Here is a 26,392-nt window from a genome sequence, read left to right as displayed (position 1 = left end):
CATAAATCTGTCAAAATATCTTTTTCATGGTGTTATCTTTGGCAGCTCAGTCACGATATAGACCACCCTCAGAGTTTAAAAAAAAGTGCCTTTAGGTCTCTCCTTAATCTTTCCCTTCTTATCTTAAATCTATGCTCTCTTGTTCTAGAATCATCCAACCTGGGAAAAAGACGATAAGTATTCACGTTATTCATGTTCCACATGATTTTGTAAACATCTACAAGTTTGCCCTTCAACCTCCTTCACTCTAATGAATATCAATCCAGCCTACCACGTACCAACCTCTCCCGATAACTCAACCCTTTTACCAATAAATAGCTATTGCTCTCTAAATAACTTCATACATATTTTGTCAGATAACATTGTAGCTTTCACTGACAGCATGTTTATTGTTTGTTTTACAATATGTAGAATTAGGTTACTTACCAGTAGGATAAACTCTGGCCTTGACATTTTAAATGTTTTCATGGTTAAACAAATGTGGATTTTTTGAATCCATCCTTCATAAGATTCTTTTTGAATACCAAAAATTCTGTTTGGTTCTATATCACATGGTTTGATTGGGAGGAGAATTGATATCTAATGTAGGAATGTTGGAGACATGACACATGGCCTCCTTTTTCCTGACCAGAGCTTCAATATCACTCATCAACCAGGGTTCCCAATTCCTGCTAGACTTGCCCTTTACCTTTGCAAATTCCTATCTTGTAACATCAAAGTTACCCTTGCCCCAACTCATGACTTCCAGCTGTGGACTATTTCTATCACTTTTCATAACTATTTAAAAACATAGAATTATAGTGACCCTTCAGTCACTTGCCCAGCCTCATTTCCCAATTGTATGTTGGTGTTGCCCCTCTGATCAGGCTATCTATATGTTTCTTAGACTCATTTAACAAATTCTCCCCATCCAACAATATTAAGGAAGTTAAAATTACCTTCAATTAAACCCTAATATTCCTACAGGTATTTACAATCTTCCTACATAATTATTGTTTCTCCAATTCCCACTGACCATTGAGGGTCCTATTGTACAATCCCATCAAAGTTTTAATGCCCTTCTCATTTTAAAAATTTTTACCCATGTAGATTCATGGGTTGATTCCCCCAGGAATATTCCCTCTATACTACCAATGTGTTTACCTTAATAAATAACACATCCTCCCCACTTAACTCCACTTCTTTCATGCCTGTTGCATCATACTCCAGTAGACTGAGCTGTCTGTTTCGTCCCTCAACTGTGTCTCTGTGATAGGTAAAATATCCAACTTCTATGTGCCTATCCATGCCCAGAGTTTACCTTCCCTACCTGTTGAGTTTCTTGCTTTAAATTAAATGCAATTTAGTAAATCAGAGCTTCCTTGCTGCTCACCTTTCTTTGCCTCAACTTTTTTATCTTCCACACCATTACTTTGGGTCCCCCTTCAGTCAGGTGCAACACACCATTTTTTTACAAGTAAGGACTTTACCAATGGTCTAAGAATCTGAACCTCTCTTGTCTTAACCAACTCCTCAGCCATTCAGTCCTCTGCCCTATCCTACTATTCTAGCCTCCTTGTGCAGAGCACTGGGATTAATCCAATCCCAGTAAAAACCATTAAGATACTTTCTAATCCTTTATATTTACTTTGTAGGCCATCGCCACTTTTTTCTTATATGTCATCCTCTTCATAGAGCATGTTCTGCAACTGTTAAGTTAAATCCTTGACCCTGGCATCCAAGAAGTAACATACCTTCCTGTCGTCTCATTGTTTAGGGCATTAGTCTGTATGCAGCTAACACCAAAAGGAAGTATAGATGGTTGGAACACAGTGATGCCAATCAAAGTGCAATGATAATTTTATGCCAATATTGTTATTTTAAAGTTCAACCTTTAAATGTTGTCTTTTATTAACCTTGTACATCTGCACTTTTTTCTCAGCAGCAGGAGTTCCCCACTAATACGATCTATATATATAATATATAATGTTCATGATTGTGTGTGTAATATATTTACATAGTTCAAGATTTCCATATCAACTGATTGCTCAATTTGTCTTGGGAATTTCCAAGATGTTGCTGCTTTTTAGATTTTCAACATGTAGAATGACTGGTGTTGAGATGCTGAAGAACTTTGTCCTGACTTCAATGTTTTTCCATGCACCATTTGCAGTTAACTTCTCACCTTTCACTTAAAGGTGTTATCCTTGGAATAAAAAATAATTGGGAAAATGAGCAGAAGCCATAGAGAATGATACAAATTGTCAGGACAGGGAACATTTCCTCAACACAAGGTCACACCTGTCCATGGTATTTGGGAATCTGTTCTCTATCCAGAAACTTGATTTCTGCTTTACTGAAATCAGCTCTCTTCTTCAGCCACAGCCATAATCTCAACTACCAGCGTAAGGATTGCATTGTCAAGGTGACTGTGCCATTTATTTTCTACATATCAGTTCCTTCCAGTCGAGAGCTGGAGAAATTTTCAGTGACTTGCCGTTTGGCTTTTGTGTTACATAAAGGAAGAAGTGATATCTTGAAGGCACCAGTCTACGCTGAACATCTGACAAGCAGAGAGAGGAGGAAGACAAAGTGAGAAAGAAATACAAATTGATTAATATGAACAACACGCTTAGTTTCAGCAAGGGTAAATATAGCCTCAATTTTCCAATCCTAACAATATTGCATTTTATTTCTACTATGACCTAGATATAAGAGTCCACTCGTATTCCAAGCCAGATTTATAAATGAAAACCTGTCAAAGCCTATTGAATGATCAACTAATCCCCTTGTTCATTCCATTGGTGTGTTTGTCTTTCCTATGTACCATTTCATCTGATGCAAGGATCAACAAAGAGATAGACAACAGACTCGCCAAGGTAAATAGTGCCTTTGGAAGACTACACAAAAGAGTCTGGAAAAACAACCACCTGAAGAAACACACAAAGATCAGCGTGTACAGAGCCGTTGCCATACCCACTCTCCTGTTCGGCTCCGAATCATGGGTCCTCTACCGGCATCACCTACGGCTCCTAGAACGCTTCCATCTGCGCTGTCTCCGCTCCATCCTCAACATTCATTGGAATGACTTCATCACCAACATCAAAGTACTCAAGCTGGCAGAGTCTGTAAGCATCGAATCCACACTGCTGAAGACCCAACTGCGCTGGGTGGGTCACGTCTCCAGAATGGAGGACCATCACCTTCCCAAGATCGTGTGCTATGGCGAGCTCTCCAATGGCCACCGAGACAGAGGTGCACGAAAGAAGAGGTACAAGGACTGCTTAAAGAAATCTCTTGGTGCCTGCCACATTGACCACCGCCAGTGGGCTGATATCGCCTCCAACCGTGCATCTTGGCGCCTCTCAGTTCGGCGGGCAGCAACCTCCTTTGAAGAAGACTGCAGAGCCCACCTCACTGACAAAAGACAAAGGAGGAAAAACCCAACACCCAACCAATTTTTCCTTGCAACCGCTGCAACTGTGCCTGCCTGACCCACATCGGACTTGTCAGTCACCAATGAGCCTATAGCAGACGTGGACATACCCCTCCATAAATCTTCGTCCGCGAAGCCAAGCCAAAGAAGAAAGAAGAAGAAGATACCATGGAGGCTACAGCATGTTCGATGGAAGGCTGTTGGTTTTCAGTGCAGGAGCTTACAGTTCTGGAGCTACAAAGTCCAGTTTCAGGCTAAACTCACGAGTTATCAGTGGCAAGAACTTCCAGTGAGAGGTTGAAATACAGTAAACAGTGAGGTGGTTATGCTATCCTAGCAACTCTTTGTCTGCCTTATGGCAGGCAGAAAGCAATTTTGAGTAAAATTACATGCTCTGTACTACTACATGACAATAAGGACTCTAAAGTCAATGACCACCTCAAACAGGAGAGAATCTAATCAGCCATCATTACATTAATTAGCATTAACAATTTCTAGGGGAGTGGGGGTGGGTGTTGTCACCATTAGCTGGAAATCAACTGAACATGTATATAAATACCACAGCTACAGGAGTATTATGATTAGTGGCAAATTAAGATGTCAACAATGTACCAAGTAGTGTCAACATCCAGTCAACAATAGGGAATTCACTGACCTTCACTGGTACTGCATCCAAATCTTTAGGGTGTAACTCTTCAGTTTTCTGAATATTTGATTGGGGAGGGGTGGGGGTGGGTGATATTTCTGGATCTTTGTGGAAAGAGAGAGAGGGCATTCCTCCTTTTTCCCTATTGTGCAAAGGGTTCAGTGCAGTAATAGAACATCTTGATGCCCGATCTCTGTTATTATTCTTCATTATATGAAAGGTCAAATTGAGATACAGAATCACAATTTATTGACATGAACATGCCACAAAAGTTTTGCGGCAACATCACAGTGCAAACATTTATATAAACCACCTTACAAAATAAATAAAAATAGTGCTAGAAAAAGACAAAGTGAGGCAGTGTCAGTGGTTCATTTTTCATTCAGGAATCTGTTGGCAGCGGAGAAGAAGCTATCCTTATGCAATACTCTCCTTCTGGCTCCTGAACCTTTTTCCCGATGGTAGCAGAGTGAAGAAGGCATGGCCTGGGTAGTGGGGGTCCTTGAGGATAGAGGCTGCTTTCTAGTAGATATTCTCCATGGAGTGAAGACTGTTGCCCATGTTGCTGAGTTAACATCCCTATTGTGTTTTTCCTTATCCTGGGCATTGGCATCTCTGTACCAGCCAGTAATACAATCAGCCAGAGTGCTCTCCATGTAGAAATTTTCAAGAGTCTTCGGTGGCATTCCGAATCTCCTCAAACTCCTCACAAAGTATAGCCGCTGACAAGCCTTCTTCATAATTGCATTGACATGGAGGCTCCAGAACAGATCCTTGAAGATCTTGATCCTCAGGAATTTGAACTTGACCCTCTCCACTGCTGACCCCTCGATGAGGACTGGTTCGTCTTCTCCTGCATTCCTCCTGAAATCCACTATTATTCTTTTGGTTTTACTAATGTTGAGTGCAAGGTTGTTGTGACACCACTCAACTAACTGATCTCTCTCCCTCCTGCACACTTCCTTATTGCTGTCTGTGATTCTGCCAACAACTGTGGTGTCATTGGCCAATTTGTAGATAGTATTTGATTTGTGCCTAGCCACACAGTCATGGGTGTATAGTGAGTAGAGCAGTGGACTAACCACGCATTCTTGAGGTGTGCCTTTGTTGATGATTAGTGAGGAGGAGATGTTGTTTCCAATTCATACTGACTGTGGTTTTCCGATGAGGAAATCAATTATCCAGTGGCAGAGGGGGGTACAGAGGCCCAGGGTTTGGAGCTTATTGACCAGCACTGACCAGTGTTGAAGGCTGAGCTGTCGTCTATGAAGAGCAGCCATATGTATGAGTTGCTGTTTTCTAGGTGATCCTTCTGCAGAATACTTTCTGCAGCCATTGTGCTGCTTTAAGAGGTGCAGTCTAACTTTATATAATGTAGGCTGGTTTAAATGTTGCTGATTACTGAAGATCTCATTTTTTGCAAAAATATGCAGCCATGCAATTCTAACCTGGGCTGAGAATTTGCAAACGAGAGCTTCTTGAATTAGTTCTGTTTAATTTGTCCAGACACTTCTTTTTGGAAAATGGCAGAAAATAATTTTTACCCCATAATTTTGAGAATATCAACTTTTGGATCTTGTATTTAGACACATGATAAGGAATGTAACAACTCTGGGGAGACCTTATGGGCTTTCCTAACTGTAAATTCTGTTCTCCACCACCAGAAGCTTTGGAGCTCATCTAACTGCCCTGTCATTTGGGAAACCAACTAAAAGTAGAAAGTGTTATGAATACCATTTCAGTTAGCACAAATGATAAATTTAGAAATCATACTGAAATATATAGAAATAGGATTATGTTTTAGTGTCACATTTGAAATATGTGACATTGTTGAGCAAAGTGATAAATTTAGATAAAATAGTACAGGATAAAATGAGGAAGAACACGAGAGCAGTTGGTTTCCCCATGCCCATGGGTGTGTAATCCTGTGACCAGTGAGCTCATGAGTTTTCCAGAAATCTTTTATTTGTGGTCTGATGCCATTTTCATGTGCACTGTGTACAGGAACTTAAAATTAACTCTTCAAATGGAAAAGGTAAAATGTGTGTTATGTGCTTTTTTCAGGTTGGGATAATGATTTATCTGAGTTTATCTAAGCCAGATAATTTGATTGCACTACTAATTTTAAACCTATTTTGGCACAATCTTAACGTATCGTTTAAGTGAAAAATATGCCACATCTCATGCAATATTTATTTTCCTGTACAAGAAAGTTGATTTAGAGTAAATTATGAAGCCAAATTGATACCATAGAGGTTCATTCTGTTTTAATTTATATGTGAAGCTAATGTAAAGTTGCTTTAATGTATAAACTGCATATGCAGAAGAATAAACAAAGATAAAACAAATTACAATGGAACATCCATTAATTCAATTAATTTTCAATGTTTCCTCATTATTTAAATAAATTCTCCAGATGCATACCATTTGATTATGTGAAGCAATTGAGTGTCAGTAGTTTGTCTGATTTTTACGCAAACTACCATTTTCTATTTGCAAACTTGAATGGTACATGTTGCCATTTATTTGATTCTGAAATTATTGTTGGAAATTTTGATTTTGGTTTCAATTGTAGATTAAAATGAAGCTCTTTGTGTATTGTTGAATCCTGAACACTGACAAATTGCAATTATACTCCTGTTTTAATTACATTATTTTTTTTCTAAAAATAGACAATGAATTATTTACAAAGTAAAATTGTTCAAAGTCTCTTCCCACCCTTAGTGATATATCCATACAATTCCATCACTGTACATTGTTACATCCATTCATATTTGCACCATTGCCACAATTGTGGTTCCTTGCCGTTACTTCCCCCTCTGTTGCTGAGGGTATTTCCCTTGCTCTCAGCCCCTAATTGCCCGATAATAGAAGAATTCAAGAGTGTGGACCTTCCCCACAGTGCCCTCATATTAGCTGTTCCAAGCCTCAATATATCCCTCAGGATGTACTCCTGCAGCCTGGAATGTGCCAGTGTGCTGAAAAACCAATAGGTTTTGAGCAGACTAAAGTGTGTCTTTCACTAAGTTCATGGTCTTCCAGCAGATCTGGATGTCTGACTGAGTTAGTCTCCGGGATTATCCCGTAAATCAGAGTCCTCTGCACAATGTTGCTGGGATAAGCCGTACCAAGGATCCTTTCATCCTTCTCAACATACTCTCAGCAAATCTGCATTCTATAAAGAGGTGGGCGACTGTCTCCACCCACTCATTATGGGGACAACATGCATTATGGGTGATGTTCCAGTTTTACAGGAAGGATCTGACTCGAGGACTCCTCCCACAGCCAGCCAGGTTAAGTCCTGGTGCTTATTTGTGAGTACAGATAATGAGACATTATGCCAGAAGACCTGGACAGAAACCATCTCACTGTGTCAATCAAGATCTCATCTCTCAGTGCCTACAGGATGTTCCATGCTGACCACAGCCTGATGGTCTTGTAATTAAATATATTTGTCTGGAAAAACTTTTCCATAAAGGAGAGATCATGTGGCAAAGAACGGCTGACTGGGACATTGCAGGACGATGGGGCCAGGCTCATCTTTTGCAATACCTATGGCAGATAGAACCTCACCTCATAGTGGCACATGGCGTCCTCATACTTTGGTTCCATGCACAGCCTGATGCAACTGCACATGATGGTGGTCATCAGGATGAGGGTCACTTTGGGTATGCCCTTGCCATTATTGTCACTCCTCCTATGCCCTCATCCTTCCTGTTGGATTCAGCATAGGGCTCTATGCTAAAATGGGTTTTAATAATTTCTTTTCTCAATTCTGTATTTGTGAATTTTATCTCAGTTACTTGTATTTGCTGTCATTTTAATAATGTTTCCAGTGCTAATGAGTTTGGTGGGGCACACCCCTTATGCACCTCCTAAGCCCCTGCCTTCCTGTTTTTCACACTGCTTGTTACTAAGGCTAAGCATTGGAGAATATTGCTACTGGACATTTTAAAAGTTTTCGTTGGAAAATTAATATTATCAAGTTTTACAGATGTTTTGTATTATTTTAACCATTAATGTAAATTTTATGGATTTTTAAAATCTTACTGGTGTTTTAACTCCATTACCAAGTGCTGGTCATGTGATCAACGTAGCTCTGCTGAGATATCACAATGTAAATTCTGTTTTTTTGCATTCTGAGGAGAAAAAGGGGCAGAAAAGGAAAAAAATTCAGATGACAAATGTGTTATTTTTCTTCTAAATGATACAAACTTATTAAATGCATGATTTTGGCCAGGTAGTTTCTCTATGCAATTTTTAACTCGCCCAGTAGATGCCACTGTTTTCTCTTTGTAGATATACAGTTCTTTTTATATAGTTTAAAAGGATTTTAAAAAGCAAAATGTTTTCCTGGGCAAATCTTAAAAGCCCTCATCTAATACTGTGCACACTGAGTTGAGTACATATTGAAATGTTACAATAAAGTATCTGTGTGTAGTTGAGTAAAAGAATGTGGACACACTAGAGCGCGTTGAAAGAATCAAAGGCTTGTTGATCCAAACCAAGGCTTTTATTAACTAGAAGACTGGAGCGTATCACATGTAGGTCGACCAGTCCAGAATGACCTGGTCTGGCTAGGAGCAACCCTTCAAGACCTGCCAGTAGGCGTGGCTATGCTCTCAGCCAATCACAGTCATCCTACACTACAATCTATACATAGACACATTGGTGATAGAATCTATACAATCACTGCTTGTTACTTTGCTAAGGGAGAAAAAGGGCAGGAAAGGAAGAAAACCCAGAAGACAATGGTTGAATTATTTTGTCTTCTAAAAGGGAGCGAATAAATGCTGGAAAACAGTTCCATGGGTCATCTCTTTTTCTACGTTGTATCTGAAGTGGTAACATTGGTGTGGTAACTCTTTGGATCTCCAGATCAGCTTGATGTTCATTACAGTGGTTGCTGTGCTGCCTTCTTAATGTGTGGTCAGATTTAAATAAGATTGTGGATTTGGGTGTGGTGCTTTAAATTGTTTATCCTCAGTGAGTTGGAGACCTCAAGGTACTGTTGAATACATTATTTTTGTTCTTTACAATAACTTGTCTTTCTACTCCATTTTGTTTGCATATAAATATACACAACGCAGGTACATTTACTAGCTGAAAGTCTATGATACAACAATAATGGATGGGTCTGCTAGCCCCAGGTTGCCAGAGGAAGGGGTTTTGAGCTTAGCGATACTGGTGACGGTAGAGATGTGCTCAGTCATACCTGTTAGTTGTGCAGATTCGGAGTTGTACCCTGGTTGTAGTTTTGGGTTCATGAGAGAGGATCCCCACACTTCCACACCTGGCAGCGATGTGGATGCCACCCATCATTTCACAGACATGTTTAAGCAGTTAGCTGCTCAAATGAAGGACTCCATTGTGGCAGATCTGAGGTCAGCTGGCATTGTAAACAGAAATAGTGACCCCCAGGCTACCTCTGCCACCCAGAACACACAATGCAATGTTGACAGACAGAGCCATCCACATGTGGCAGTCGATGTTAAACCTGATAAAGAACTCCAGACATTCAAAGCTGACAACAATGACAAACACTCAGTCCAGAACTGGATTGATATGACTAAAACACATCTCAGAAAGCAAAAGATTCCTGTGTATGACTAAGCGGAAGAAATTACGAGCCATTTGATGGGCAAGGCCAGAGATGTTGTGAAGATTGCCTTGTGTTGTAATTCTGAAGTTGATATTAACTAGGAACCTGAAAGAATATACAATGTTCTCCAATATTTCAGTGATGCCCCCTCATATCTCCTTCTCACAGACTTTTATGCTACTCTGCCCAAGCACAGAGAAACTCAGTTGGCTACTGGGTAAGGCTGAACAAGGCAAGAGACAGACCTATCTCTTAAGGGTTTGTGCAGACAAAGAAAACAGATGGGGAATATGAATGATGAAGTGGTGCGCATATTTGTCAAGTACTGTCCTGACCTGGAGCTATCCTGCACTTAAAGTGTAAGCTAATTCACAAGTGGCACTCATGTGATATTCAGCTGAGGATTGATGATCACTAGAGAGAGTTGAGGGCTAGTGGCAGAAACACTGGGGTCACACAGATAAACAGCAACACCACGACTGTCACCTCTGAGCAGCCTAGTCTACCTTCATCAAGCCTGGCAATGTCTGAGCAGTGCTACACTCCAAGACCCTCACCTTCCTCTCTCCAAGGCCAGTATCGTGTGCATCATCCTCCTTGGGCCTCTGATACGTCTATCCCAGTTCAAGGTGAAGTCCAACATGCTCCAAGCTATGCCCCTGTACTGACTGTGGCACAAGATCTTCAACATGACTTCTCATGTTGTCCGGGCCAACTAGTGTAGGGTCGAATATCTTACAGCCATATACTTCCATCTGTAGGTCAGAAACACATTTTGGTTTAACACGATGTCCACTATCCAACAAGGATGACATTCACATCAATTTTCTTTTGGTCCATAATCACCCCAGATTTTCTCAGAATCATCTCAGCTGTTTTACTGATACAACTTCTCACTCATATGGTTGACATGCTTCAGGAGATGATGAAGAAAATGCAGCAGACCGATACTTCTCATCCAGTGCCAGGTGGGAGGTTCCAGCGTGCCTCACGACACAGGCATCCCAGAGAAGCAGCTTGTAAGGTCTGCAATGAGGGAAACTAGCTGACCTGTATTCGGAGGGAGGCAGTACAGACTCTCAAGCCGACAATGTATCTGATGCTGAGAGAGTTTTCACATCCGTGAGAAACTCATGTAATGACTCTGAAGCTGTTGTTTATCAGAAGGTTCACAAAGCTGGCTGTAGTGACAGTCTTTTCTCCACACCTGTGGTGATGGGTGGAACAGTGAAAATGGGCGGAATGTTGGCAGTGGCTCATTGGCTTGCAGAATCAGTGAAACAGCTGAGATGATTCTGAGAAAAGCTGGGGTGATTATGGACCAAAAGAAAATTGATGTGAATGTTGTCTTTGTTGGATGTGGTGGACATCGTGTGAAACCAAAGTATGCTTTTGACCTAGAGATGGAAGTATATGGCTGTAAGATAATCGACCCTACACTAGTTGGCCCGGGACAACATGGTAAGTTGATACTGGGACCAATATTTTCAAACACATCCTTCATCCGTCTAAGCTACATGAGTCCTATTGGAAGACCGTGTCTTGCCCAACAAAGACCCTGAAACTGCACATTTCCTTTCTATGCTCCCTGGTCTGAGCCTCTGGACAGTACCTGCCTCGAGCCTGGCTGGCAATATCTCATCTGGGGAAAACTGCTCATACTCCCCTTGTTTCCCCAGGCCACACCATCATGATCAAGCTCACGGTGTCCCGCTCAGCTCCTAGAAGTGTTTTGGTTGCAAAGATTATAACTCCACTGTGAGGGGGACAGGCGTGTCCCATTGAAGCTCATTAATACCTCTAAAAGGTCTGTTCTGTTGAGGCGCAATGCTAAACAGGCTGATGTCTACTCCTGTGTAGTGCTAGAAGACATGGATGCTACTAAGTGTTCACAGGTTCCCCTGGTCAGCTGCAGCCAATCAGCTGTACCTCCCAATGCTGATGTAAATTCTGCCAAAGACAAGCTCAGATCAATTGGGTTCCGTGACGCTGACATTGAGTCATGTGAAGTGTCAGAGGCCTCAGAGGAAGATGACTGACCTTGTTTTGCAATATGAGGACACCTTTTCATTGCCAACATCTCACCTGTGGGGAGGCAAAGAGCTTTGGGCACCACATACACCTATTAGACAATTAACCATTCAGGCTCCCACACAGGAGGGTGCCCCTTGCCAGTACCAAAAGCTGCATCAGATACTGAACGAGATGGAGGAAAAGGAAATCATCAGAAAATCGACGAGTGAATACGTATCCATCATTGGTGTTTGGGTGGAAAAAATCTGCATAGAGTTTCACCGGTTGAATAAAAGGACACTGAAGGATGCTCACATTCTTCTCCATCAGGCAGATTGTTTGGCAGCTCTGGGAGGCATCTGCCTTTTCAGTTTGATGGAATTGACCTGCGGGTTTTACAATATGCCACTCGATGAGGAGGACAGGAAGTACTCCACCTTCACCACTCCCATGGGCTTGTGTGAGTACAACCGTCTGCCGCAGGGCCTCTGCACCAGCCCTGGGAGTTTTATGTGCATGATGACTAGTAGTTTTGGGGACTAAACTGTTTGAGTCTACTATGTTATTTGAATGACTTGTTGGTGTTTGCCTCTGACGAAGTGCCAGCCTTGCTGCGCCTGGAGAAGGTGTTTGACAGGCTGTGGTGCCATAACTTGACGTTGGCCCCCAAAAAATGCTTCTTCCTCAGGAGATCTGTGAAGTTTCTAGGTCACATAATGGATGAGAATGGTGTTTCAACCGACCCCAGTAAGATGGAAAACATCACTAACATGTCCGCCACCAACCTCGTGGAGCCTGATGGCGTGACCCCATCCCAGAGACAGATAAGATCCTTTTTTGGGATGATAAATTACCATAAATGACCAGATTCTCTGCCATCACCAAGCCTTTCTTTGATCTACTGAATGGGATAAAAAGGGAAGGCAAACATCTTAAAAACATGTCAAGCAGGAAGTTGTGTGCATCCGACTGGACATCAGAGTAAGTACAGGCCTTTGAAAACCTGAAGTCTTCACTGGTTTGCAGTGTCGTCCTGGTTCATCCGGACTTAACCCGACCCTTCATGCTGTCAACTGATACATCCCTGGATGGCATAAGAGCTGTTCTGTCTCAAATTCCAGAGGGTGATGAACGAACTAGACTTATTGCTTTTGCCAGCAAGTCATTAACTCAGTCACAAAGGAACTATCCGATTAGAGTTTCTGGCTTTGAAATGGGCAGTCTGTGACAAGTTCAATAACTGGTTGAAAGGCCACGAACTCAGTCTGGACAGACAATAACCTATTGACTCACTTTCTAATGAAGCCGAAGCTAGACTGTTGTGAGCAACACTAGGTAGCCAAGTCGGCGAGTTACAATTTTAATATAATGTTTGTCCCAGGTTGACAGATCACTGAAGCTGATGCCATGAGCCGTATACCATTTGTCAAGGAGAATGTTGGCCACAGGCTTCTCGCCGAACTGTATACAGTTCTTCTCACTGAGGTCAAAGATAAGTACTTTAGTCCAAAATGTCTTCCAGTCATCCAGTGGTGACAAGAAAGCCTCTCCAGTGAGTAATAAAGGCCAGTCCACATGCAATTCACTGCACATGCAGCTCAGTCTGTTGCAGAGGAGGATGTGCCTGCTGGACTACAGTCACACATTGAGGGGGATGCTGGTCCGAGGGCTTGTGCTGTTGAGGTATTACATCAATGGATTCCACCGGGGCAGGACAACATAACTGCCTATACCAAACAGGACCTCTGTGATGTTGAAAGATGGAACTCTCTCTTGTGTTATGTTCTATGATGAGAGACATTGGAGGCTTTTTTGTCTCTGTCACAAGATGCTTGAAGCACTAGGAAAGACTGTGTGAAATGATGTGCTGTACAGGATCTCCATGGACATGAGAACAAGGCAAAGTGCTTTCATTATGTTGTCCCTGACTCACTAAAGGTAGATGTTCTGCACAGAGTTCACAACATCAAGTTCAATTCAGGGACACTGGCTTGACAAGACAAAGATTTTTCTGGCCATACCTTGAACGAGATGTGAGAGACTATGTTTGTCAATATCAGCAATGCATCGACAGCAAAACAGCTGAGCTTGAGGGAAGAGTCCCCTGGAGAGTATAACATTCACCAGGCCACAGGAGCTAGTCTGCATTGACTTCTGGTTGGTCAAAGACTCCAGAAACAAGTCTATCAATGTCTTGGTGATAAGTGACCATTTCACAAAGATGGCTCAGGGGTTTTCATGTAAAGCAGATGACAAAGGTTCTCTGAGATTGTTATTGCTGTATTTTTGTTTTCCCAGAAAGGATCCATATTGACCAAAATGCTAACTTTAGCAGTCATCTCATAAGTGAGCTCCTCAGGGTCTCAGGTGTCAAGAAATCACACACAACCCCTTACCATCCAATGGGAAATGGGAGTGTGGAATGATTCAATTGGACTTTGGGTGCCATGATCCATGCATTGCCCTGAACAGAAAGCCAACTGGCCATGGCGATTGCAAACTCTGACATTCATGTATAACTGCACAGCCCATGAGACAACCCGGCTATCCCCTTTTTATCTCATTTGCCGGGTTCCCCACCTACCTGTTGATGTCCTCTTTTGTACTGTCCTTCATGACCCTGTTGTGATAAGCATGAGGCATGTCTCGCGGATTATCTAAATGATTGCCCAGGACCATGCTGCAATAGAGAAGACTGCTCAACTGTACAACAAGAAAGTTAAGGGATCCAAAATTGGAATCAGTGACAGAGTGCTCTTGGCCAACAAAAAGGAAGAGGTAAGAAGAAACTTGCTGACCCATGGGAATCAACCATCTACACTGTGGTGGACATGAATGCAGAGACACACACATACAGGATCTGTGACAGAATCACTGGATGGGAGAGGGTGACCCACAGGAACCAATGATGCTGGCCAATTTCCTCCCTTTGGGGGAATACGTGAAATATCTGACTTTGCCTTGTCCATACCTTTCACAGAATCCTCAGCCTCAGGAACTAATGATGTGGAAAAGGCAGAAGATACCTTGTTTAAGAGGGAGAGAGAGAGAGAGAGACTTCTAGTGAAAGGCTTGATGCTGTAAGTGATGAAAACTTATCCATGACTGTGGAAGGGGAACAGGGCTCGTCAACTGATCTGGAATGTGTGAACTCTGAGAGGAGCATTATAGATTGGAATACACAGTTTCCTGTACCAAATCTGTCAGGGGCGGATGTTGCTAATGCACCTTTATATGAATGTTAATAAAACAAAAGAGATGGTTGTTGACTTCAGGAGGGCCCATGGGATCACTCTCCACTGACCATTGATGGCTCCACCATTGAGGATGTTAAGAGTATCAAGTTTTTGGGGTGCACTTGGAGGAGAATCTCACCTGGTCCCTTAACACCAGCTCCATAGTCAAGAAAGCTCAGCAGCCCCTCTAGTTCCTGTGAAGGCTGGGGAATGTCCATTTCCCATCCTCCATCCTCACATTCTACAGAGGATGTATTGAGAGCCTTCTGGCAATTGCATCACCTCCAGGTTTGGAAGTTGTACCACCTTAGACCATGAGATCCTTTAGAGGATAGTGAAGACAGTGGAGAAGATCATTGGGGGCTCTCTTCCTACCATGATGGATATCTACAACACTCAAAGCATGCAGAAAACAATAAACATTGTGAAGGACTTCACACACCCCTCGTAAACTTTTCTCCCTTCTGCCATCTGGCGGGAGGCACCATAGCACTCCAGATTGGGCAACAATTTTCCTCCCAAGCCATCAGGCTCTGGTATTTCCAGAACATATGTGGGTAGTGTACCATGGATTTTCATTGTGTATGTCTTAATATTTTAAATTTTATTAATATAAATTTGCTCTATGGTCCTGGAGAAACACTATCTCATCTTTACACCAGGCAATGCATGGTATAAACAACAAATAAAGGTGACTAAGTTTATCAAGTGTGACCTCTGACCACCAGGACACCTCGTCTCACCTGGAGTCACATGACAGATCAGTCTGTAATCCATGATTTTAGTTCTATGACAACCATGAATGTTCCAGCATGCAGGAAACAGCCAAACCCACAGGTCACATCAAGTCAAGATATGGTCGCCCAGTCAAACCTGTGAACAGGCTCATACAAACCAGGATGTTGATCAGGACAAGTCCAATTTTAAGGGTGTTTGCAAATCTGTTTCAGACTCTTGCTGAATAAAACATTAATCTGATAGCCTATCGATAAAGAAGTTTTGTATTGCTAAATTGTTCCATTATTTCAAATTCTTCCCAGTCATAGGCCTGCACTACATGTGTTGGGGTTGTGTGGGTTGTACAATGTTCCTTATTACCTGTTGCTCGATTGAGGGATAAACATTGCCCTCATACCATTTCATCCTTATGGGATACCTTTGGTGTTGGTTTTCTTTATACTGACCCTTTGCAAATTGTCAGTTGTAGAGTTTTCTGTGCAGTTGAAACTCATATTTGAAAAAAAATCATTGGGTTAGGGTGGGTGTAACAGAGTTAAAATGAGTTTTAATAATTTCTATTCTCCATACTGTATTTGTGAATTTTATCTCAATGAGTTACTTGTATTTAATGTCATTTTAATAATGTTTCAGGTGGGAATTATTTCGGCAGTGCATACCTCCTGTGCACCTCCTAATCCTCTCCCGTCCTGTCTCTCACACTGCTTGTTAACTTTCTAAGAGTAAATGTTGGAGAAGATTGCTACTGGACTATTTTAAATGTTTCCTTGGAAAATGAATTGGTTATGTTATCAATCTTAATGTATATTGTTCATTACTGATATTATTATGTTTTACAGTTGGTTTTGTATTGTTTTAACCATTAATGTAAGTTTTATGGATGTTATTATCTTACTGGTGTTTTGACTCCATTGCCATGTGCTGGTCATGTGATCAACGTAGCTCTGCTGAGATTTCACTGTGTAAATTCTGTTATTTTGCCTGCTGAGGAGAAAAAAGGGCAGGAAAGGAAGAAAACCCAGAAGACAATGTTATTTTGTCTTCTAAAAGGTACAGAGTTTTGTTAAATGTATGATTCTGGCCAGTTAGTTTCCCTATGCGATTTTTAACTCACTCACTGGGTGCCACTGATATAGCTTTGAATATATACAGTTCTTTTTATATAGTTTAAAAGGATTTTAAAATGTTTTCCTGCGCAAATCTCAAAAGCTCTCGGCTAATACTGTGTACACTGAGTTGAGCACAAATTGAAATATTAAAATAAAGTATCTGTATGTAGTTGGGGAGAAGAATGTGGGCACACTGCTTGTTACTTTGCTCAGGGAGAAAAAGGAGCCTAAAAGGGAGAAAACCCAGAAGACAATGGTTATGTTATTTTCTCTTCTTAAAGGGAGCGACTAAATGCTGGAAAACAGTTCAGTGAGTCATCTATTTTGCTACATCTAATGTGAACCCATTACATATGCAGCACACAAATAAGCCAAGAGAGAGTGGGCAATCCTGCCTGACTCCAGCTTATATGTTCCTCACCTATTGATTTGAACTGCACTAAGGATACCCACATTGAATAGGGGCAGTTTTGTCAAAGTGGGTAGGTTTGAGCCTGTCAATTGTGAATGACAGAGGCTGCCCGGCAATATCCAAGATGCAGGTTGACCTCGTTCATCTTATCACCCTGTATAGTACCTCGTGTGGTGCCTACAAGGGCTGTCCATGTGTTCCTCCACATATGAACACATTTTCACAGTCCTTCAATTTGTGTGGTACAAAAGAAACATGTTTGCCATGTGGTAATGGTGGTGCAGGGGATAATTTGCCTACGGTATCCCTTAGTCTGCTCAGCAGCTCTTCCGAATCTTCATCTTTACTAGATCCACGTGGAACGAATTCCCCTGGGACCACCAAAGGCGTGCCGTATACAAGCTCCACAGAAGTGTGAAGATCCTCTTTTGGAATTGTCCTAATGCCGAGAAACACCCATGGTAATTTGTCTGCCCAGTTGGGTCCATCCAAATGGGACATGAAGGCTGATTTAAGGTGATGATGGAATTGTTCAACCATCCCACTGGACTGTGGGTGGGTGATAGGTGCTTGTATGATGAAGCCTAGAGCTGAGCAGCTGAAATAAGGCCATCCATAATGAAGATGTAAACTGAGGTCTCTGTCAGAAGGGATGTGCGCCAGTTGGCCGAAGTCAGCCTCCTAGGAATTAAGGAATGCTCATGCACATGAGTCCGTAGAAACATCCACCATGGGGACTGCCTTAGGCCATCTTGTAAGCCTATCTATCACCATGAAGAGATAGCGGTAGCCTTGTCAAACTGGAATTTGTCCCTCAATGTCCACGTGGACATGGCTGAAGCGGCAAGTTACTGGTGGGAAGGGTTGTAGCAGTGCTTTCGTATGCTGATAGATTTTGATTTTTTGACAAGCTACACAAGATCTGGCCATTTGTGTGACGTCTTTCTTCAGGCCATGCCAAACAAATCTGTCTAAAATTAGATGGATGGTTGATCTTATGGATTGATGAGAAAGACCATGGACAGAATCAAAAATGCAACGTCTCCACATAGCTGGAACCATTGGCTGTGGATGCCCTGTCGACACGTTGCAAAAGAACAACTTGCTGTCAGCATCAATTTGAACATCCTTCCATTGTGGGTTGGTTATCGAGGTGCGATACGACTCCATCTTACCATCTTGTGCTTGGGCAGCGGCGAGAGCCACGCAGTCAATACCATGGACCATAGCTGATACCTCGAGCGCAACTGAGCAGGAAAGTGCATCAGCCACTACATTGTCTTTTCCAAAAATGTGCATTATTCTGGTAGAGAATTCCTAAATGAAGGATAATTCCCACTGTTGTCAACCTGACCAGGGCTCTGACACCTTTGAAAATGTGAAGAATAAGGGTTTATGGTCTGTGAACATGGTGAAGTGTCTGCCTTCCAAAAACTAACAGAAGTGACAGAGAGACAAATATATGGCTAGGAGCTCTTTATCAAAGATACTGTATTTTTTTCTTATCCTCATGGAGGTGGCAGCTGAAGAATGCCAATGGTTTCCATTGTTCATCGACATAGTGTTGCAGAGCGCCCCCTATGGCCACATCAAACACATCTATGGGAAGGGCGGTGGGGGTGCGGTTGGGACTGGATAACTGAGCATGGTTGCTTGAGCTAATAGTTCCTTTGTCTTTATGAAAGCATTTTGACTTTCATCTGTCCACTGAATAGATGTGGCATTACCAGAGAGCAGATTGAACAGAGGCTTCATAACGTAAGCTGCTGCTGGAAGGAATGACGCTAAAAATTAACCGTGCTCAAGAACTCTTGACTGTGGTTGGTCTGGAATGTTCAGTAATGGTGTTGATCTTGGAAGGCAGCCAAATCACACCCTTGTTGGTGATTGTATGCCCCAGGAATTTTATGGACTGTTGTCCAAAAACACATTTATCTGGAGTGACGGTCAGTGCAAATTCTCACCAATGTCTAAAGAGTGTACGTAGATGTTCCATGTACTCTTCTTTAGTTTTGCTGGTGACAATATATCGTCTAGATAAATGAGGTGGCCACGCCACGCCCTACCGCGTCCATAAATCACTGAAAGGTCTGAGCTGCATTGTTTAACCCAAAAGGCATATGTAAAAATTAAGACAATCTGAAAGGGTTAATTATTGCCATTTTCGGAATGTTGTCTGTTTCCACTGGCACCTGGAGATATCCGTACACCAAGTCCACTTTTGAAAAGATTTTCTCCCCATGCAGATTCACTGAAAAATTTTGAATATGGGGAATAGGGTAGTGATCCGGTATAGTGGCGTCGTTGAATCGTCTATAATCAACACAAGGTCTCCACCCTCCGGTGCATTTTTGGACTAAATGCAATGGAGTCACCCATGGACTGTCGGACCTGTGAATTATCCCCAGCTCTTCCATTTTGTGGAATTCTTGTTTAGCTAAAAGCAAGTGATGAATGGGAGGACCTTTGGTAGAAATATGGTGAGTTACTTCATGTTTCATAGTGGGGGTCAAAAACTGCAGAGATGTAATTTTGGGAAATTCTTCCACAAGTCTGGAGAACTTATCAAGTGTCTTATACAGGCCTTGAAGGCATCACACAAAACATACAATTCTGCCAGGTAAATAGTTTTAAAGGTGGTACTATCTACCAGCTGCTGCCCTTTTAATCCACCATGAACAATTGAGCTTGAAGGAAATCGACCCTGTTAGCAGTCATGACACTGCCGCTATAATAAAAGGCCATGTGTAAATGTTCTCCTCGAACTGAACATTCACTTTTTTGGTGCCATACGTGGGTATGTTGGAACTATTGACAGCTGTGAGTTGGAGTTTAGGGGTAGGATAACATGTATCCAAACTGGTTGGTGGAAAAACACAAATTTATGTTTGGATAGCTGATACCAAACGTATAGAAGGCTTGTAGATTTTCGGCCAACTGTTGCAGCCATTAACGACATTTGGCCAGGACGTTTCTCGAGAATGCATAGGGTGCCAGGCACCTACGTGCATTGACTTCCCAATGCTGGTGGTAAAATCACCAGGTGTAAGTGTTGACAGGCTGTCCAACTGACTTGAGACATTGCCTCATTATAGGAGCTGGGGTGTTGAGAGTGTCAACCATGGAGGTGCTGGGTGCAGACAGCTGTGATGCAGTGACATTGTCCAAAGACGTTTTGGTGTGTTCTTTTACCAGCCACAGGATGTCTGCCTCTGCAGCTACTGCCCTGGGGTCTTTGAAAGAACTCTGTGATAATAAGAGTCCAATGTCTTCTGGCATCCTATCCAGGAAGAGCTGGTCGAATAACATATCCAGCCATTGGCCAGATGACAGGCACAGCATGTCGTCCATTAGTTTGGATGGGGCACGGTCATCCAACTCCTCCATGTGTAACAGTCTGGCAGCTCTCTCTCTTTCTCTGTGGGATATGCCATAAATTTGCAGCAGGACTGTTTTTAGAGTGTCATACTTGTGCTTTCCAGGCTCTGGTGGATCGTACAGGACGTCACAGACTCATTTGGCAGTGGCTTGGTCCAAGGCAGTGGTGAGTGATAATAGTGAGTCGCATCCACCTCAATCTTCCTGAGGTGAAATTGTGCCTCAGTTTGGCGAAACCACAGCTCTTGTTCTACCGTCCAGAAGGGCAGTAGCTTAACAGCAACAGCTGCAGTATCCAAAAGCTAATTTTGGTCCCGTCAGGGTCACCAATTTGAAGCCACTGCAAATGTAGTGGTAGCTGATGAATGCAAAAATAATGACACACACAGTTACAGGTAAATCAGAACTTGTTTGCTTGAGTTATGCACATATTCTTTTAAAACACTGAACCACGCAGGTCACGTTATGATGTTATGACGTCCCATGCCGGTTCACTAAACTTCTGGGAGTTGTAGTCTGTCATAACACTGCTACAAAAGACTAATCAGCAAGGCTATTAGTAACAAAATTTGGGAAATCTATGTGCATAGTGGAAAATTTCCTCTCCAATTATTTAATCTAAGATTTGGGCATGAGATGCCTTTTCCCCATGGAGTGATGGTACGGAGTCATGTAAACTGTGAAAGTTGTCTTTGATGTGATCCCTTCGTTTACGCTCCAATGCATTGTGATGTGCTCGTTTGTCTGCGTCGCTCTCCACCTCGATGTCATCGTTGTCGCTCATGCTTTGCACAGAACCGAGAGACTCTAACCCAAACATTCCAAATTCCTCTGCTTGAAGCCCCAGCATGTGTCATAAGTTTTCGTGCCTTGCTAGATCACATTAATTTGGGTGAATGCAGTAAAAATGTTTCTAAATCTTTTAAGAATTTAAATATACTTACAAAGCATTTTCAAATAACACTTGAAAGTTACAGTGGGTGTACAGCCACACTTCTGTTATCCAAGAGAGGCATTTGTAATTAGAAAATATTTGCCGTTCAAATACCCACTCAGTCACAAGTAATTTCAATGGAATATCTTCTACTGTATGCAAATTCTTTTGAATGGTGTTAAAAGAGGCATAAATAACTTTCTATGTAGATCTTTTATCAATGCAGGACATTTAATTTTGCCACTACCATCATAATCAAGGATTCTATTGCAACTACAATTAATCTTTATTTGAGATACCAAGATACCTGCAGTTTCTGGCCTGTCAGTTTACATAATAGTAATTTTGACACACGCCATTTCATTTCCAGCATTATTCTTTCAGACCTAAACCAGTAAGCTCTCCCATTTATCCAGTAGTTTAGAATTATTCTGACCCTTTTCAATACAATTTCCAGAATTTTTATAACTTACTCGTGCCATGGGTAGCCGGGTTGGACACTGTACTTATTTATATTCTTACCAGAGCACTATATATTCTTAGTTTGACTTCATATGATTGCTGTGTTCACTTTTCAGATCAGCATTGTATTGAAATAGTTGATTTATGCTTTTTTTTACTTATGTTGGGCAGGTTGGTAGCCAAGTGCAAAGTGAAACCAAGATTTCTTTCAAAATCATTGTTGCATAACTCCAGTATCAAGGCAAATCTGAATTTGATTGATACGTAAATTACATTATGTTTGCTTACTTCAATGTTCAATTGAAATTACAGCCTTGCATAATTTTCAATTTGTTATACTTTTTACACAGTACGGTTGGTATTTGGAACAAATAACTCAGATGAAGTGGTGGAGATGGGGACAGTTCTGATGTTTAACAGGCATTTTAGACATTAGGAAGGATTCAAGATTCAATTTATTGTCATTGAAATAAAACAGTGTCATATTATTTGAAATTGCTTTTGCCTGCTGTAAGGCAGACAGATTCACCATCAGCATAAATTGCCTGAAGCGCATTTTACAGTCCGAGAAAGAGAAGCAAAAGATAGTCCCCTCAGAGTCACCGAATGTCCATAGATTTGCCTCCAGCGCTTCCTCATCTTCCGCAGCAACACAAGCTCAGTCTAAACTGAGGAGGAGTCACGTGATGGAGTAGTGGCCGGACGGTGAACTCCAGCCCTCTCCAGAAAAGTCAGAAAAAACAAAGCAAAACACAAAGGCACAAAAATAAAAATCAAAGTAAAGTGAATATAAAGGTGGAAAGAAGATGGCGACGAAAAAAGAAAAGTCGAAACCAACGGTAAGAAGAGGAAGAGAAGACAACGGAAGATGAAGGAAAAGGCCTTACCTGTTCGAAGAGGCCCGCGGTGGAGAGAGAAACCCGCTCCCTCAGGTCGGTAAAATATGGACTACAAAAATGGCTCGCTGAGCTGAGTAAAAGTGCGCAGTCGCGCATGCGCGATGCGCATGAAAAAAAACACACCGACGGGAGGGGTGACCAGCTGGGGAGTCGATCTCCACAGCCGGCAACGACAGCTGCAGAACACCTGCAGCAAGAAGAGAACACAGAAGACAATGAAAACAAGAAAGAAGAGAAGAAAAGGGCAACAAAGAAACAACAGATGGCCAACCCAGAGGAAAAAGAAGAGGAAGAGGAAGAGTACAATGAAATAGAAGAAGAAGGGAAAGGCAAGATAAAGGATATACTTTCTCTTATTAAAGAATACATGGAGTCATTTAAAGAATGGCAAGCGCAGGAATTTGATGATTTAAGAAGAAGAATAAACAATACAGAAGAGAAAATGAATAAAATAGATATGACCTTATCAGAAATGGGAAAAAGAATGGACAAGGTGTAAGAATGAGAATCAGCAGTAGAAATGGAGGTAGAGGACTTAAAAAAGAAATTAGAGGAATCTAATAAAAAAGTTAAAGAGACACAAGAACTGTTAGCTCAGAAAATAGATATAATGGAAAATTATAACAGAAGAAATAACATAAAGATAGTGGGCCTTAAGGAAGATGAAGAAGGCAAGAATATGAGAGAGTTTATAAAAGATTGGATCCCTAGGATCCTAGGATGTCCAGAACTACAGCAAGAAATGGAAATAGAAAGGGCACATAGAGCATTGGCCTTTAAACCACAACCACAACAAAAATCAAGATCTATTTTAGTAAAATTCCTAAGATATACTACAAAAGAAAAGGTACTGGAGAAGACAATGGAAAAAGTAAGAGAAGGCAACAAACCACTGGAGTACAAAGGGCAAAAAATCTTCATTTATCCAGATATAAGTTTTGAACTCCTAAAGAAGAGAAAGGAGTTCAATACAGCAAAGGCGATTTTATGGAAGAAAGGGTATAAATTTATACTAAAGCATCCAGCGGTATTGAAAATATTCATTCCAGGACAACAAAACAGACTATTCTCGGATCCAGAAGAAGCACGGAAATTTGCAGAACAATTACAAAATAGACTGAGGGATGAAGACGTGTAATGAGAGTAAAAATGACCACGATTTATATGTATGTGGGTAAAGAGGTATAAGTGTGTATATGTATAATGTGCATACGTGAATGTATCCGTATTTAGAGGAAAATATAGATAGTATAGACAAGAATTAATAAGGGAAGGAAATGGAATAGAGGGAATAAGGAGGGAACTAAAAGAGTGACCTTTGTTACATATGAAAAGTGAAATCTTTTCTGGGGGGGCTGGGTGGGGAGGAGTTGCGGTCACTGCAAAATCAGCTGACGCTTGCGAGTGAATTCGCAAACCCAAATGGAGAGGGGAGATGTGGTTGTCCGACAAGGGATAAAGGACAACTCAGGAGGGGAAGGGGAGATTGGGGCTAAAGAAGTTTTAAATAGGAGAATAAGGAAAATGTTTGATGTTTTAGGAATGTTGTCTTATAAAGGGTTTAAAATAAGAAAACAGAAATGGAAAAGGAGGAAAGGTAATGATGGAAAAACGGAAAGGGAAGATAAATAAAGTATAAAATGGCTACGTTGAACTATATGACTTTAAATATTAATGGAATACATAACCAAATTAAAAGGAAGAAACTGCTAAATTTACTGAAAAAAGAAAAAATTGATATAGCATTTGTGCAAGAAACACACTTAACTGAATTGGAGCACAAGAAATTAAAGAGAGATTGGGTAGGACATGTAACAGCAGCATCGTATAATTCAAAATCAAGAGGAGTGGCTATATTAATTAGTAAAAATGTGCCATTTAAAATAGAAGAGGAAATATTAGATCCAGCAGGGAGATATGTAATGATAAAATGTCAGATATATTTGGAGTTTTGGAATCTACTCAATGTATATTCACCTAACGAAGAAGATCAAAAGTTTATGCAAGATATCTTTTTGAAGGTAGCAAATACGCAAGGGAACATATTAATAGGAGGGGATTTCAACCTGAATTTGGATTCAAATATGGATAAAACTGGGAAAAAAATTAACAGAAAGAACAAAGTAACCAAATTTATAATTAAATCAATGGAAGAAATGAAACTTTTGGATATATGGAGGAAACAACACCCAAAAGAAAAGGAATACTCATATTACTCGGCTAGACATAAAATATACTCAAGAATAGACCTATTTTTGTTATCAGCTAGTATGCAAGATAGAGTAAGAAAAACAGAATATAAAGCTAGAATACTATCGGACCATTCACCCTTAATATTGACAGTAAAGCTAGAGGACATCCCTCCAAGAATGTATCTTTGGCTTGGCTTCGCGGACGAAGATTTATGGAGGGGGTAAAAAGTCCACGTCAGCTGCAGGCTCGTTTGTGGCTGACAAGTCCGATGCGGGACAGGCAGACACGATTGCAGCGGTTGCAAGGGAAAATTGGTTGGTTGGGGTTGGGTGTTGGGTTTTTCCTCCTTTGCCTTTTGTCAGTGAGGTGGGCTCTGCGGTCTTCTTCAAAGGAGATTGCTGCCCGCCAAACTGTGAGGCGCCAAGATGCACGGTTTGAGGCGTTATCAGCCCACTGGTGGTGGTCAATGTGGCAGGCACCAAGAGATTTCTTTAGGCAGTCCTTGTACCTTTTCTTTGGTGCACCTCTGTCACGGTGGCCAGTGGAGAGCTCGCCATATAACACGATCTTGGGAAGGCGATGGTCCTCCATTCTGGAGACGTGACCCATCCAGCGCAGCTGGATCTTCAGCAGCGTGGACTCGATGCTGTCGACCTCTGCCATCTCGAGTACTTCGACGTTAGGGGTGTAAGCGCTCCAATGGATGTTGAGGATGGAGCGGAGACAACGCTGGTGGAAGCGTTCTAGGAGCCGTAGGTGGTGCCGGTAGAGGACCCATGATTCGGAGCCGAACAGGAGTGTGGGTATGACAACGGCTCTGTATACGCTTATCTTTGTGAGGTTTTTCAGTTGGTTGTTTTTCCAGACTCTTTTGTGTAGTCTTCCAAAGGCGCTATTTGCCTTGGCGAATCAGTTGTCTATCTCATTGTCGATCCTTGCATCTGATGAAATGGTGCAGCCGAGATAGGTAAACTGGTTGACCGTTTTGAGTTTTGTGTGCCCGATGGAGATGTGGGGGGGCTGGTAGTCATGGTGGGGAGCTGGCTGATGAAGGACCTCAGTTTTCTTCAGGCTGACTTCCAGGCCAAACATTTTGGCAGTTTCCGCAAAGCAGGACGTCAAGCGCTGAAGAGCTGGCTCTGAATGGGCAACTAAAGCGGCATCATCTGCAAAGAGTAGTTCACCATTGCAGGCAAAATCTTCGCTAGGATTCTACTAAATAGAATAATACCTAGTGTCGCCGAGAATATTCTCCCAGAATCACAGTGCGGCTTTCGCGCAAACAGAGGAACCACTGACATGGTCTTTGCCCTCAGACAGCTCCAAGAAAAGTGCAGAGAACAAAACAAAGGACT

At 41.8% G+C, this 26,392-nt stretch overlaps 1 long non-coding RNA gene across 1 annotated transcript in view; it reads left to right on the top strand.

The window, feature by feature from the left end:
* The window catches only part of LOC138755165 (uncharacterized), a 29,860-nt gene extending 21,436 nt beyond the window's left edge, over nt 1–8,424 (top strand). Inside the window, exons 2-3 of the long non-coding RNA XR_011352080.1 lie at nt 2,502–2,626; nt 7,308–8,424. This is a non-coding gene — a long non-coding RNA (uncharacterized lncRNA). The remainder of the gene's footprint in view (nt 1–2,501; nt 2,627–7,307) is intronic.
* Nucleotides 8,425–26,392: the final 17,968 nt, after the last annotated feature.

This window comes from Narcine bancroftii, chromosome 2 (genome assembly GCF_036971445.1).
Source record: "Narcine bancroftii isolate sNarBan1 chromosome 2, sNarBan1.hap1, whole genome shotgun sequence".
Classification (NCBI taxonomy): domain Eukaryota; kingdom Metazoa; phylum Chordata; class Chondrichthyes; order Torpediniformes; family Narcinidae; genus Narcine; species Narcine bancroftii.
Note: the sequence above shows the minus strand (reverse complement) of the source record. Positions and strands in the feature narration are given on the sequence as shown.